Raw genomic sequence first — 15,757 nt, forward strand, 5'->3', positions numbered from 1 at the left:
CTCAAAAGAAAAACAGAATAATAGGGTTAGAATTTAGATAAAATAGCAATCAGCTAAATGATAAACCTGTTTACCTAAAACTTACCAAAAGACCTGTCACTGATGTAATTTTAGTAGTTATAGCAGTCTTCAAAAGTTGATACACATGAGTTAAAATCTGGTGCAGTTATCTGCTCATGATGATTTCATCCAACTTCCCTGTGTGCTGTGAAAGTCTGTGTTTAGAGTACCCCGAGTCTTCCAGAGCACTCCATGGGAAGACTTTGCACCTCCCTTCTCATGGCACATGCCTAGAAAATTCGTGCAATAAAGCATTTAATGTAATCATTAAGGACATGGACATAAAGTCAAAGGCATTTGGCTGTCTAACTACCAAAAATTTGTAAGACTTAGGATACTAAAATCAGTGAGAAGTTTGAGTCCAAATCCCTGAATCAGCATCATGGTTACAGAGCTTCCTCAATGCTGTGTGATTTATTTTTCTAAATTGAAGCATTGTTAACAAAATTAACATCTTTATCTTGCATTCCAGATTATTTATTTAGCTTACTAATGAATGACTGAATAGTCAGGACAGTATCAAAAGTGATTATTCTCCATGAGGGGGTCAGAAGGTATCTGTCACCTATGCTAGATATCAGAAGTTATATCATAGTCAATACAGAATTAAGCTATAAAAGTAATAAAGCTTGGGCAGTTAGTCAGTTAGATACAAAAGGTATTTCAGATACTGTAAGGTATCCTATCCTGTATCTGCATCCAGCCCAGTCACCAGCTGCTTCTCCAGAGAAGTAGAGATCATATATAACATTGTGATGTGTCAGCCTTATGCACATACCCTGGATACTCATCTGTAATGGCATAAGACAGCAACATTTAAGCAAACAAATCCCACCTTACTTGCTTATGGTCAGATGAGATTAGTTACTCTCTAATCTGCATTAATTGCATTGACTGAATCTCCACTGAATATAATGAAAGACCTGAAAATTTGCAAGCTTGTAGATGTCTACATCCAGACACTCAGTCCCACTATCTTCATTTCATAATGAATTCTATTCTAGCTGGCCACAGTGACATCTAATTGAAAATATCGTAACTTAACATCAGCAACTTGCTCACTCTGATGAATATTAATTAATATTTGAGGAGCTTTGGCTCTCTTTAGGGGGAAAGAATCTATAGTTCTGAAGTATATTTATAATTAGGATTACTGTCTGATTAAAAGTTTAGGGTCCTAAACACAGAAACTTTTAGGTTTAACTTTCAAGTTTTGCTAGCCCAGAGAGTTGGAAAGGAGAATTCTATCATAATTAAATTACAATAATGGCAAAAATATATAGAATAACAGAAAAGAAGTAGGATAAAAATAGATGAATTAAAAGAAAAAACAATGGTTGGGTAAAAACAAGACAACAAGAACAATAAGATCTCTTTGTAGGATCCTGGACAAAGTTCAATTTCATCAGTTCCTCATATCCATTCACGCTTTTTCCACTTTGTCTTCATGAAGTACTAACTTCTTGAAGACAACAAATTAGGCTTCATCGTGTTCCCATTAAAGCAAGTGGTAAAACTCCCATCAATTTTAGTAGGTCAAGGGACAAACTCAAGTTTATGTCATTGAACAGACAGGTTTGTGGATATTTCGCAAAAAAAAGAGAAGATTGAAATCACACTAAACTAGTTTCTGCTATACTTCTATTTTTTTTTTCTTCTCAGAAATTCGGTTTTTCCAAAAGGTGTTTTATTTTGTTTTCCTTCCTGCAGAATTAGTCAAATTGTTAGGTTGGTTGTTTCAAAGTAGAGTAGGCAAATAACTAAGGAAAGTACTCCAAGATCTGTTTTACTGATATGAGCAACCATTTACATATTTTCCTCAATAGATATTTCAAAGGCAATGCACAAAATGGAAGATTTTTTAAACTATTTATTATTTTTTAAAATATAAATATAATGCATGATTGTGGTCTATTTATTACAAAACAAAACAAAACAAAAGAGTACTTTTTGTGATAAACAATTTGCTCATTCCTTTACTGGAATACAATCCTTAGTTGGGTTTGCATAGTGATATTTTGACTGTCTGTTAATAAAGGTCCCAAAGTGAAGATATTTGAGGCATGTTGATACAGAGTTCCTTCTTTCAGAAAGAGTCACGAGTATCTGATATTTTCATGACAGTTTGAAAAGAACACACTACAATATTTTCACCATATTAATACTTCATACTTGATGAATTTGACCTTATCCTCCTCCTGGGAAGTTCTCACTGTTCTATTGCAAGACTTACTAACCATCTTGTGGACATTTTTTGTCTGGGGATGTGAGCATGTTAAATGGTGAAGTGTTCCATGCACCCTTCTGAACCAGACAGACCTAATGACTCATGTGGCCTTTAACTACCAACCAGGTTTTTTCATGCTATAGGTACAACCTCTGACCACGTATACAAAAGTTCATCAAGTGAAGACATGGGGAAATAGCTGGGAATTCACACAATAATTGTTTTGTTTATTTTGTCACATAATCTGCAAGTCTTTGCTTAAACCATACATAACAAAATTGTGGTTTGAGCTCTGTTTTTCATCTGTGTAGCTGAGCAATGAGAAAAGAAACTACAAAACAGAAGTACAGAAGTGAGTGGCCAGGGACCTCAACAACTCCAAAGTATAACATATTATGTAAGATTAGTGTTTTAACCTTTTTATTTTTTAACTTAAAACTGTTTTGCAGTGATTGGAAAACCTACTACAATATCCTCTATTCCTGAATTTCCTCAGGTATATAACTGCAATCACTCTATATTCTTTACGTACATTCAAACATTACCCTTCCTGGAGATTCCTGTGGGAGATATTCTTTTCTCTTTTTACTTCAATCAAAATCATCAGCTATGGCATATCGATTACAGACATAAAAAAATAACTCCCCACAAACCTAACTAAACAGCTAAAAAAGGTAACAACCATAATAATATTTTGCTGGTGTGCAGTATTTTCTGCTTCATAGGAAGTTCTCAGGAGAAACAGACTAAAACCTTACAATGAAAGTCCTAAAATTTATTTTAGATTCTTCAGCAAGAAAGATTCCCCACATAAAATAAGGAAATGTATAAAGTAAATTAAATATTAAAGAGTTAGTAAAGTGCTATCAAAGCACTGTAAATAAACAATTTCAAATTGAAAACAGTTTCAAAAATGTGTTATTTACAGGTGGACTTACTAGTGCATTTAAAAATGTGACTGCTTTTATGCACAACACTTAACAAGAGTGAATTTATTAACTTTATGTCTTCATAACTAGCCTTGGGAAATAATGTGACACAGAAACACTGTTCATCAAATGGTGTAGGACATTTCTAGCTAATATCTAATTATATTCACTGGTCAAAAACATGCTGTCACAGCACCATCTGGCTAATAATTACAAAGGTATCAAAGAAAGAAATTCCAGTTCCTCAGAGCAGGCTTTAATTAGTTTTAAATATTCATATGTGAATACAGCTTTCTTCACCTTTATTCCTTAGACCTAACCGTTAAATCATACCAAATCCAGTCTAAAATTTCAAAGTGATTATTTTCACAATCATTAATTAGCTTCTTCATTAACTTTATGACCAACACCTGCATTTTAGGTGGTTAACTTTTAGCTTTTTCTTTTAAATTTTTTGTTTGTTTGGGTTTTTTTTCCTCATTATCAATGAAGAAAGAATCTCAAGAATCTGTTATTGGACATAGTGGAAGTTATTGCAGTGGCAGTGGCAAGAGGCAAGCCAGCAAAGGGAGAAATGCATCTCCCTTGAGGAAAGAGCTTCTGATTCTTCCCCGAGCTACTCAGTTTTGGGTGTCTTCATCTTCTTCTGTTTGAACTTTGCTAGCAGTGAGTTCAAAAGATGAAAATCCACTGCTGGATGCACAACTAATCTTGGTGAAATTCCTTTAAAAAGTGCACATATTGAAAACTGATTAGGTTATTAAGGAAGCAGATGCTAAATAGTTTTGGTTGATAAAATCTCAGAGTAAAATAATTATTCCTTTTTTGTGCAGAAAGCGACAGTAAACTCCCTCTCTAAAAACCGTGGTAAAAATTTCCATATCACAGCTGCCCAGAGTGCATAACAAGGAGAATATTAGTAATGTCCAGATGCACATAAATCTACAGGGATGCCTCTTGCCAACAGCAAAATGAAAGGGATGACAGTGTCAATCACATCCAATAGACTATGTTAATGCTTTTCAAACAGTTCTTTCACATTCGAAAATAGTGCTCATTAATAATGTATGGTCCGGTATGAAGGAGAAGGAATGTTGCCTCCTAAACTGATAGAATTCATTGTTCATCTCTATACTCATCTGAACAATAAAACCCCATTTCTGAAGGACAATTTTTCTTTTGTCTTTAGTAGTGTGCTGAAATGATTTCAAACCTATTATACTAATTAGTCCCTTTAGTTTTAGCCTCTGTGCTGCAAATGTTGCTTTAAGAGTCTTCTCTCCCCCTGTCTCTGTTCCCTCTCCTCTCTGACTGGCATTTCTGGATTGTGTGAGTAACTCACCAAGCTTTTCAGAATTGCTGGGTGGATGATGGGGTAGAGTTTTTTTCTCTGCTCCCCCGCTCTGTTGTTTGAGCAGCTGTCAGGAAGGTGGACCTGTGGGTTTGTAGATATATTTTGAGACTAACAGATTGTAAGCTCACACATGAGAACAGAAGAAATACTTAGAATCTGAAAAGGTTATCCACCCCTTGGAGACTAATCTCCTAATATACTACTTTTGTCAGAAAGTACCTCAATTGCTTCTCAAACAATCCCATTATTTTTGCCTCACAAACCATTCAGAGTGATGTTTAGAACTGCCTACTTATAGAAAAAAGGCCTTTTATACCTGTGTGAATTCAAGTTTTATTTACTTTCAGTCACTTCCCTTTGTTCTAGCATCTAAAGTATGAGATCCTACTCTTCCTTTGGCACAGTTAAAATAAATGGCTATTGCTAAATCAGATATTACTAATTTTGAACCATGCTGTACTAATTTTGTTTATTTGTTTGACATAAGTTCTTATTATTTTTCTTAAGACAAATACCTTTTTAAATTTTGAAAATCTTTCAAGCAGACCTTTTTATGAGGTCCACTGAATGAAGTCTCAGATCAAGGACTGCTTCAACTTATATATTCAGAAATGTTAATATCTTAATTAACATTCCTAATTCCTTGTACATTTTTTTTATAACTTTTTAATCTTTATTTCTTTGTCTAATTTATGGTGGGTTTTTTTGCAAATACCCCAAGTAATACATTAGAATACTTTGAGATTATAAGCCTAGCAAAAGAACTTGTAAAGGTTAAATGAAAATTAATTTGGAAGATCTCAGTTAGAAAGCAAATATAGAGCTCTCCAGAAAGCAATTACTGAAAACTTTCAAATTCGAGAAAATTGTACAATATTTGGTATATTTGGAAACTGTACAAAATTGTGGTCTCATTACTTCAGAGACTCATCCTCAGTGCAATTTTAAAAGACACAAATTGCTATATACTCATTCATAAGTTCTATTTTGAATGTTTATGAATATTTGAATTAAAATTCACAATAGTACTCCACAATTTTAATTTCAAATGACTGCAGTCGTGATAGTCATAATTATTGATATATTCCTTATGAACATGAATCCCATCAAAAAATGGGGGCTAGAACCAATAAGGGATTTATACACCACCTAAGACAAGGTGTGTGATTATTCAGGGGGAAACAAAAATATTTGATTCCCCATAGCTATACTGGGCTGAATAAAGCTATTCAATAGGGAGTGAAAAGAGGTAAAGCAGAGCAAGATGCCTGAATCCAATCCAAGGCTACCTTTTAGGGAATCCTGAGCACCAGCATATGCTTAAAATTCCTCTGCATCCCACAGACCTCACTCTAGTACCCTGTTTTATGATAGATGCCTCCATCATGTCTTCTGCATGTGGGTGGAAGGATGAAGAGCAAGTCAGTTTGGTTGGTCAGCAAATGAAAGCAACCAACAGAAACAAGTCAAGGATCACAGAAGTTTGTAATAGGTCTGGCTACTCACCAAGACTAAAACACCCTAAAGAGTAGTTGTATTTTCTCTCCCCTGTCCAACAGAGGTGAGGAGTGATAAAGTGGCTTTGGTGGGCACCTGGCATCCAGCCAGGGTCAGCTAACCACAGTAACCTTACTTCTGCATTTAGATCTTCCCCCTCAATCCATGTTCCTACTAGGGCAAGACTTCAGAGCCCATTTATTTTCTATCTCATTCATCACAAATATTCTAGGATAATGACACTGTCTTCCCACCTTAGGTAAATGTCTCACTTGGAGCTTATATTAGGTCCACCTGTCTTCAGTGAACTCAAGGATACAAAGCTCAAAAATATGTGAGTGAGTGAGTAGGGAGTTGCCAATGACAGGAAGCACCTTATTTAATAGTTCATTCTGGAAAGGTCATCTGATGACTTCTCCACATTTCTGGGAATTTGGGAATGAGATGGTCTATTTGCCAGGTATATGTCCTATCAAGAACTGCTGGCCATTACAGAACTATCCCAGTAGATGGATGTTCAGCCTTGAATCTGAAAATTTTCAGAGGAGGAATATCCAGAATACACTGATAGTAGGTGAAGAGACATACAATGATAAAAGAGGAATATAATTACTTCAAGATTGGTAAAATTTCATCAGAATTTTCCTCAATGTTTTTTATGTTCTGACTGATAATTCATTCTAGAATAAATTTGATCCTTAACTATCACCATTTTTGCATGAATTTCAATAGTTAATGCTGAATGATTCCTAAGAAAAAAACTTTTTTTAACAATTCATATCAGCAAACATTATGGTGCCTGATACTTAGTCAGGATAGACTCAGAAATCTTAGTAGAATCAATTTAAACAGGAGGAACCAGTACACTAGGAATACAGACATCCCTGACCACACTGAAAGCATTACTTTATATCTTTGGAAGATTCACCACAGAAGGTGATATTAAAAGTTATTTATTATCATGTTCAGTTTTCCTTATATCTTATTAAGAAAGTAACTCAGCTTTATAAGGAAAGCACAAAAAACATGGACCTATATTAAAATAGCACTTAACACATTGCAATAAGAAAAATATGTATACACAAGGTAACAATATTTTAAAATAATTGCAAAAAAATTCTTGTTCCCCAAAAGAATATACATATATAATTTAAAATTAATGGAAAAGATACTTGAACTTCTGATTGTATTTACTGAAAATTTACTTAATTATCAGTTTCATGGAAGCAAAATGAGAAAGTAAAAAAACATATAACAAGGACTAAATCTGACCCAAATGTCATCATATATGAAAAGCATAATGTCATCATATATGAAAAGAGTTTGCAGGACAAAAGTAATTTACTAGATAACATCTAGTGCCAGTTATGGACTGTCTTCTTGGGAATGCTGATGTAGAGAAGTGGGAAATAATGAAAACCAATAACACTGCAGAACATCATCTCACTTATGGCTGATATATGGTCAGGACTTCACTCGCAATTTGAGCTGAACAAGACTATTTTCAACTTATGCATTTACAGTTTTTCCCTTCACCACTTATCTTATATCCACAGAAGAGTTTTTTATCTAACAGAGAAGGAGGAATATTCACTGTTTTGGAAGTCTGATGGTTGAGAGAATTTCGAAGAGCATTATAAATGCATATTGCATTCCAATGTTGTTAAAAGCCATGCAAAGCTATACCAAGTATTTTGATTTCTGAGGCATGTGTACAGCCAGGGATGGAGCACCCAGACTTTTATTACAATTCAGCCGTTACCTGACAAAAATCAGAGCTATGCAGTGATTTAAAGTTTCTCTTTCCATTGTGCATATCACCATCACTGCTATCTGGCAGTTCTTCCCACTTCCCTTACCAGTGCCTCTCTGGGCAACATCTATCTGTGACGGACTTCCATCCCTCATTCCTGTGAAACAGCAGTGACCAGTAGGTCATGTTTGCCTTCTTTTGGAGTCTGCATTCAAAAAAAAAGAAATAAAAATATCAGAGATGCTTTACTTACCCCATTTGTAACAGCTGCAAAATCAGAGTGGTTCACCTTCAGTGAAAGACATTAGAAGAGACGTGGAAACTGTTAACTCTTCTTTTTGCTTCTTCTTTGGCACATGGTGTGAATTTTGTTGAAGTCAAAGCACTTCACAATGAGTTGAGCTGCAGCTGCGATGTGTCAACAAAATCTGTCTTCTCATACATTCTACAGCCAAGCAGTAGGTGTATGACAAAGTTTTTGGTTCAAAAACATGCATGCCACATATCACAAATTAGCTTAGCTATCTCTGACAGTTTGTATAAACATTTTCCATCTTCTCAAGCGATGTCACACATGGCATTCATAATATGTTAGAAGACAAGTTGTACCCATTTTGTCACCTTCTGAATCTGCTGACTTCTAAAGGAGAAACAAATGCATGGTTTGTTTGTTTGTTTGTTTGTTGTGGAGGAAGATTGCTGGAATTTTTCCTGGTTTGATTATTTTGCATAGAACTATTCATCTTTCATGAGATTATCCAAGAGCTAGTCTGAGCTCAGCATGACAGGCCTAGAAGAAATGGCCAGATTCTCTCAGAGAGAGAACATGTCCTGATTGCTTCCTTTGCTTTTGTGGGTGGGGGTTGGAGATAGGATAGAAAAGGCAGAAGGATTTAAAAGTCTATTGAACTTGAAGTTCTTGAAGTCAGAGAATAAAGGTATAGAGTTGGTGCAAAAGCTCTGCTGATTCTCCTTTCATGTTCGCCTTCTGTCTGTCCATTTACCTGAGAGTGAACTCATTCAGAGAGTAGTAGCTGTGCCCTGTAACAGACTTGATCCAGATCCCAGGTGCATCTTCCTGCACCAGTCAGGTGGAAGGGGCATGAGGGAAGGGTTTCAGTCATACCACGAGACCAGTGTTAACATAGCTGCACAGCAGGGAAAGGTGCCCTTTGTAGAGGTCAATGCAATGTATGACGCTCCTGAAATACAAGACATCGAAAAGTGCAAACCTTCAGAAATTATCACTTGAAGCATTTTTTACAGCTAGAGCTCAAATTCATTTTAAAAAGCATAAAATAAGTGCAAAGATTTTAGGATGTGAAAAGGATTTTTTTCTTACTTTAAACTTTGTAAATGGTCCTACAAATTAAATTATGGCTAGACAAAAACAGTAGAAAAAAAATAAAATACAAGTGTTTGCTAATATTTCTAATACTGAGTATTTTATGAACGCTTTTATATTTTATATTCTCTTCTAAAACACTTAGTTACATTTTTATATGTTAAATCCTTATTTTATTACCAAAAATTATAGTTACAAGAAACTGAAAAAATGGCATTGACTACTATTTGAATTTTCAATAGTGGGGCACTTGGAAAACCAAGCAAAACTGAATTGCTTTTAGCAACATTCCTATTACAATTAAGCAGAAAGGTATTTGAATAAGAAAATACATTTAATATCATCTAGCCAGCATAGCAGAATCTGACACTGGACAAGAGATCATAGCAGAAAAATAAAGAGTACAGAACAGACATCTTTAGAATACACACACCATATACCACAGTTTTGGTCTTATAATCTCGTAGTTTATCTGAATCATATGAGTTAGCTAAAGTGCAATTGTCTAATTTTCAAATTTATTTACTTTCTTGTATTCAACATTAGTAGCGTATTTTTGATCTGGGTTAATCTGTGTGTCCTTTATAGCCTCCATAGCTACTTGTATAAGGAAAAACCTTGTGTTGTAAATCCTTCTCCTAAAGAGGTAGTTCTCTATTCTGTTTGGCTGTCCCACAAACAGTTGATTAACATGTAGTATTTCTATATATGAACAAATTTGAATTGTTATTTATAGTTTACACCTTTTCCACAGAGGAAAATATTTTTAAATAATTTTGTGTCTTAATTGAAATAAAAATTTTTATACTAATGGTAACTGTCCATGAAGATGTTTTTACCTTGTGTAAGGAGATTTTTATCAGGATGAATTTTAAGCCAAAGAAACGATTTTATTTCTAAATAAGTTTGTTATCACAGAAGATGCGCTTCTAAAAAACTCAGAACTATATTGGTATAAGGAATAAAACTTTTTCTGCCAACAAAACTTCCAGCAATGTAATATGGACTTCCACATTAGAGGTAAAGAATCAAATCAAAGCACTTCAGTGCAAAGGGCATTTGAACTAAAAGACTTTGCACTCATAATGACAAGCCATGAGCCATGACTCTGTTTGTTCCAAGATTCTTCTTGACAATAATTAATAGAAATGAAAACAGAATTGCAAGAACAGTTGTAGAGAGAAAACGTGTCCTGCATACAAATACGTACTTATTTGAGTCCATTTTATGAAGTCCTTGTGGGTGGGAAATGGAAGGGAATTAGCAAGGGTATCAAACACTGGTAATGTGAAACTACAGTCAAAACTACCACCACTCACAATACGGCAAAACTCCACTCTAGGCACATATAATTGCGCAGTAATATTACAAAGACAGGTCATTAAAGCAGAATAAGAAGACTGAAGAAGGAAGAATTTCAGAGATAGAAGCCTGGTGGAAATGTTTGTGATGTGGAAAATGTTGTCATTCTGGAAGATAAAAATACTCCTTTCCTTACTCATAAGTGAAATAAAGAATAGAAAGCCATAAGGACCATAGAATTACTGCTACATACAGTCAATTACTGATGATAGAAAGAAAAACAATAAAAAAGGGTGGACCAGAAATCACTTACTAGTATACGGAATGTTATTATGTAAGATTTAATAATGCCATGGTTTCAAACAGAAACAAACTCAGGAAAGTGTATCGCAAAAAAATTTCTCCTTGAATCAATTGATCAAAGGAGAAATACAGAATAAAGTGTATACTGTTAATAAGTATGATTATGAACATCCATGAAGTGTTTGCAATAGATATTTAAACTCAAGTCAGCAAAACAGTTAAATAGTTCTGGGTAAAAATTTCAAGACATTTTTTAATAATCCAAGTCAATATTTTTATGCATGAATTTTGAGCTTTGAAATTTTCATGACTTTTTTCAAGAAACTGAAAAAAGGTATTGTTTGTATTGTCATATCATAAGTGTCAAAATGATATATCAAATTACAAAAAAGATGGAACAAACCTGAAAACATGATGTTGGTTTTGTACATGGTTTGAAAATATGGCAAGGATTTAAATCCATCTAGTAAATATTTTCTTAATGCAGTTTATTAATGCTTTTTATTAACACTCAATTTTTTTTAATGTCTCACTCTCAAAAAGTCATTGTCTTATACATGTACCCGGTTGAAAGGCACAATTACACAAAGACCTACCTCTCCACATATGTGAGCAGATATGACATTTTCTCTTTCAAAGAAGCAACCAGTATTTACTTGCATTAGTCAGTACATTATACACTGAAGACCAATAAGACACATTGTTCTGTTTGAATACAGTTATAGAAGTTATGGGCAAGTCAATGAAATTTTTTATCTGTGAAAATTACAAATTGAATACATAACAGAAAATCAATTAAGTAAAGAAAATTGTAGCCAAAATTGTGTACCAGTCCAAACTTCATCCCTATTTACTGAATATGTTTAATCTTTAGGCAGTTTTCTAAATTTACAAGTGTAAATGGTCTTTTTCAATTACTGACCTGTAATTTACTGCAATTATTTGCCTTTGTGTGACCAACATTAGATATTCCTCTTAACAGATTGGTTTATGTTCACATATAATATAGACATTTCAGATTGAATAAATCCCAGCAGACTGATCATGGATATAGCCAATAAACAAGGTCTCAAAATCTGTTTTAATGCTATAAGTATGGATTTTCCTGTGCTAAACAATCTTAGAACCCAATCCCTTCAGTACCTCATTAATCAATAATATAAACATTAGTTTCTACCTCTTGTCCCATGGCATTAGAACAAAAGCAGACTTTCAGTTTAAGAATGAGGGCCTAGTTCTCTGAAAATCTTTAATTAATGTAAGCTCATAGACAAGAAATTATAAATAGTATTAGAAATATATATATGTGCATTTAATCAGTGAGAAACAAAGAGAAAATTATTAGTTAGGAAACATTGCAAAATATATTATTAGAATTCAGTGATGTGATTAAAAATTTGACTGTATAGTGAATGTAGGAGAAAGGGAAACCAATGCAAAAGAAAAAGCTTTGCCAGAAATTATGCATGTTGAATGTAGAAAGATGTTTTGAAACTACCCAGATTCTGTCTCCTGTATGTTTGTGGAACTTTTATTTTTGCAATCCAGTATCTGAGGGTGCAAATTGAAGATGGAATGTGTCCCTTCATTATTTTTATTGCTCAGTTTACCTTTTTTGTGGCAAGTACTATAGTGGCATCTTAGTGGTGCTAAGTATACATATAAGAACAATACCTAATTTTGTTAACAAATAATGCTTGGGCAGTTTCTGTCCAATTGTCTATCATTGCAGTCTCAGTGAGATAAGGCAAGACCCTTCTTGCTTCAAGAGAGACCTTGTTTCCACTGGGAACACAATGCATCATGTATCAGAACATATCTGTATATTTTCTGGCGAGGGTGAGCTAGCTGAGGTCAAACCCATATCAGAAATCATGCTAATAAACACTGAGGACATTAGTCAGTGCTTCAGCAAACACCCATATCCCATTTTGCTTACCACTACTGAGGCAAACAGAGAAACCAAACTATCGCTCATGTCGGTGGAGAGCTTTACTTAACCAAACATGTATGAGATTTGGGCAGCTACTATGGGTTAACCAAAGGACTTCTCTGAGGATTAGGGGTTCACTTGGGCATATGGCTAGGTCATCCTGTGTTGATCAAGGACAACAGACTTCTTTTCTCTGTTTCTTTTCTTTTGTAACTAGCCATTGAGGAAATATTAAGGCCATTGCTTGAACGTTCTTTTTACACCCCTCAGTGGATGCACAGGCTGATCCCCTATAGCTGTCTGTCTGATGATTTATTGAACATGGTTGAAATTTACTATAAATATATGACTAACCATAGCAATCTAATTATGACATCCAGGTAATACAAATAGAAATTCAATCCTATGCTTCAAATGCTAACATACCAAAACAAAACTTCCACCTTTCTGCATTCTTTTTGCTTTTTGATTGGTTTTATTTTAATTTTTGTTTGGTTTGCCTTTTTCCTGCAAGAAGACGTTTTTTATGCCAGTTTAAACCTAAAGGATGAATATTTTTAAACATATACAAAGAGTTCCACTTTAAGATGCTCCACCCTGTCTTTTTGCTTTTGGTGATATGAATCATTTTGTATGGTTCAATGTGTTCCATAATAATGAAAAGTGATTCTGAGATAAAATATTCAGCAAAAATTATCAGCCAAGTTAAAAGAAGTTGAGTTTTTACAGATAGTGGCCAGATGAGAGATAATATTTCTTTTACCGTGGTGTTTAGAAGCCTAAATTGTTGCTAGTTCACAGGAAATGAGAGGTGTGTATGCATGGAGAGAGTAGTTTCATTGTTGAAGATAATTGTCTTCTTTCTAAAAAAAAAAAGAAAAAAGCAGCTGGATATCTTAACGGACTGAAGAGGGGGAAACCTAACTGCCAAGTTAGGGCTTAGCCAAGAGCAGGTAAAAGAGACTCAGTCTGTGTCTGAGCCATATTGGATCCTATGGGAGCACAGTCAGTTTCACCAGACAAGCCAGAGTATGGAACCTTTACCATAAGAAGGTGACGGCAGTGCATTACCCCTTGGTGAATGCAGCACTCCTGGAACAGTGCTGGTAAGTTCCTTTATTTGCTTCTGAACCACAGGAACTTTCCACCCCAAGTGTCTTCTATCTCAGTGTACTCTGTAACTGCTTAAGTCTGCCAAATGAGCGAAGACATAATTCTTCTTCCAGCGAGATGGCTGAGCTATACAAGCTTCTCTCAATTAAAAATTACAAAATAATTATTTATCTTGTATTATATGGTTAGCTATCCCTGATCAGACAAAACGCTGTGACCATAATTGGCTTGGTCTTTACTCTCACTAAAGTACTAAATGACATGAAACATGAAGAGCTAGAGCTGTATTTCTGTCCCCAAATACATACCACAAGTACGTGATGATTGAACGAACGGAAATGCCGAATTTCTACTAGGAACATGCAACTTGCATTGTTTTCATGAACATAAAACTTGCCATATGACATGGCTAAAATTTTGTTTGATGTTACAAAGCTATTTCAAGAGAATAAAACACCTGCACTGTCTAGATACACTGTACATTTTCCTTAATTCTTGTTTGACCCTGATTTGAGAATCAGACATGAAAAGATATAACAGTAGGAGGGTTAGATTTTTATTTTTCATTTACAGGGCTTCATGACGTAGTAGTACTTTGGTACTATGACAATATAATCTGTGAGTCGATACTACTCATTGTGGTGTTCAGCAACAACCAGGGGGAAAATTTGCGTTGTATATCTCCTGCTGCTGTTTCCACACAGGAGCTTTAACTTTTTTGTTTGCAGTATATATGGTTCTTGTTAGAAGGCAAAATGAACTTAGCAGTTTGACTTCTTTTGTGGAAATATACTCTAACAAATATCTGGAAGCATTCTAGGAAAGAATATCTCATGTCAAACATGTTGATCAGTTAAAATAACACATATACAGCTATCAAAATTCAAGAGAGCAACATTCCTCCCTACCAAATTACCTAAACCTTCAATGCATTGAAGTAAAAATATTTTGCAGTGAAAGTTTTAACTCAAACTCCAATACAGTTATTTTGTGTTGTCCAGATGAACAGAATGGGGAAACACTTCCCTGCTATTTCCACAAACTTTTCTAGCTCTTCTTATTTAGTAGCTTACAGGACTATGCATTACAAGGGCATGTCAAGTTTGGTGGAAGAACCAATGCAACAATAAATACGTATGTACTATTGATAGGAGGAGATATGCATGACAACAAGGAAATATAGTTCAGGTTAAAATGCACATAGCATGTTTTCCTTAAGACTGAACAGCAAGAATTATTAGAGCAATAATGGGATTGACAACATGTTCATCTAATTAAATTCTGGAATGGGAACAGAAAATGTAAAGAAAATTAAAATTTAAATCTCAATGTAGCTGTGAGTGATATCAAAAATCTTATCTAGAAAAAAACACTGTAAAGATAAGAATACAGAAACTCAGTTGGTATAAATAAATCATGACTATCTACTACCTTCACCAATTTCTTCTGTCTGGGAATCACATTCAAGGTCATTAGCTGTACTCTGGCAAATCTTGAAAAAAAACCTTCCCAGAGCACTGAAACTAAGGAATTCTTTTTAGTACGAATGATTAACAATTTCAAACTCTACAGTTTGAACTGTCGCAATTGTAGACATGCTACTTTAGTTTCCTGAAGACAACAGAAGGCAGTCATATTCCCATTGCAGTCCAACCCTCTGATTCACTTAGTCCTAGGATGAAATGCTGAAGGCCATTGCAACTTTCAGTGCTGTCAGGCAGGAAAAAATTTTCATCTGGGTTGATATAATATTTATCCCAAAATCAAGTGCCTTTCTTTATACCATTCACCTGTAGCTGTGAGAAATACCACCGTGGTGTTATTTTCCCAGTCAACTGAGTTCTGCCTTTTGGTATCTCCTCCTGATATTAGCCTCTATAACGTTCCAAGGTGTTTACACAGAGCCAAGGCCTTTTCTGCTTTTCCTACTGTCATACTGGC

Source organism: Pipra filicauda, unplaced genomic scaffold (genome assembly GCF_003945595.2).
Source record: "Pipra filicauda isolate LSUMZ 115617 unplaced genomic scaffold, ASM394559v2 scaffold760_size305172_pilon, whole genome shotgun sequence".
Taxonomy (NCBI): Eukaryota; Metazoa; Chordata; class Aves; order Passeriformes; family Pipridae; genus Pipra; species Pipra filicauda.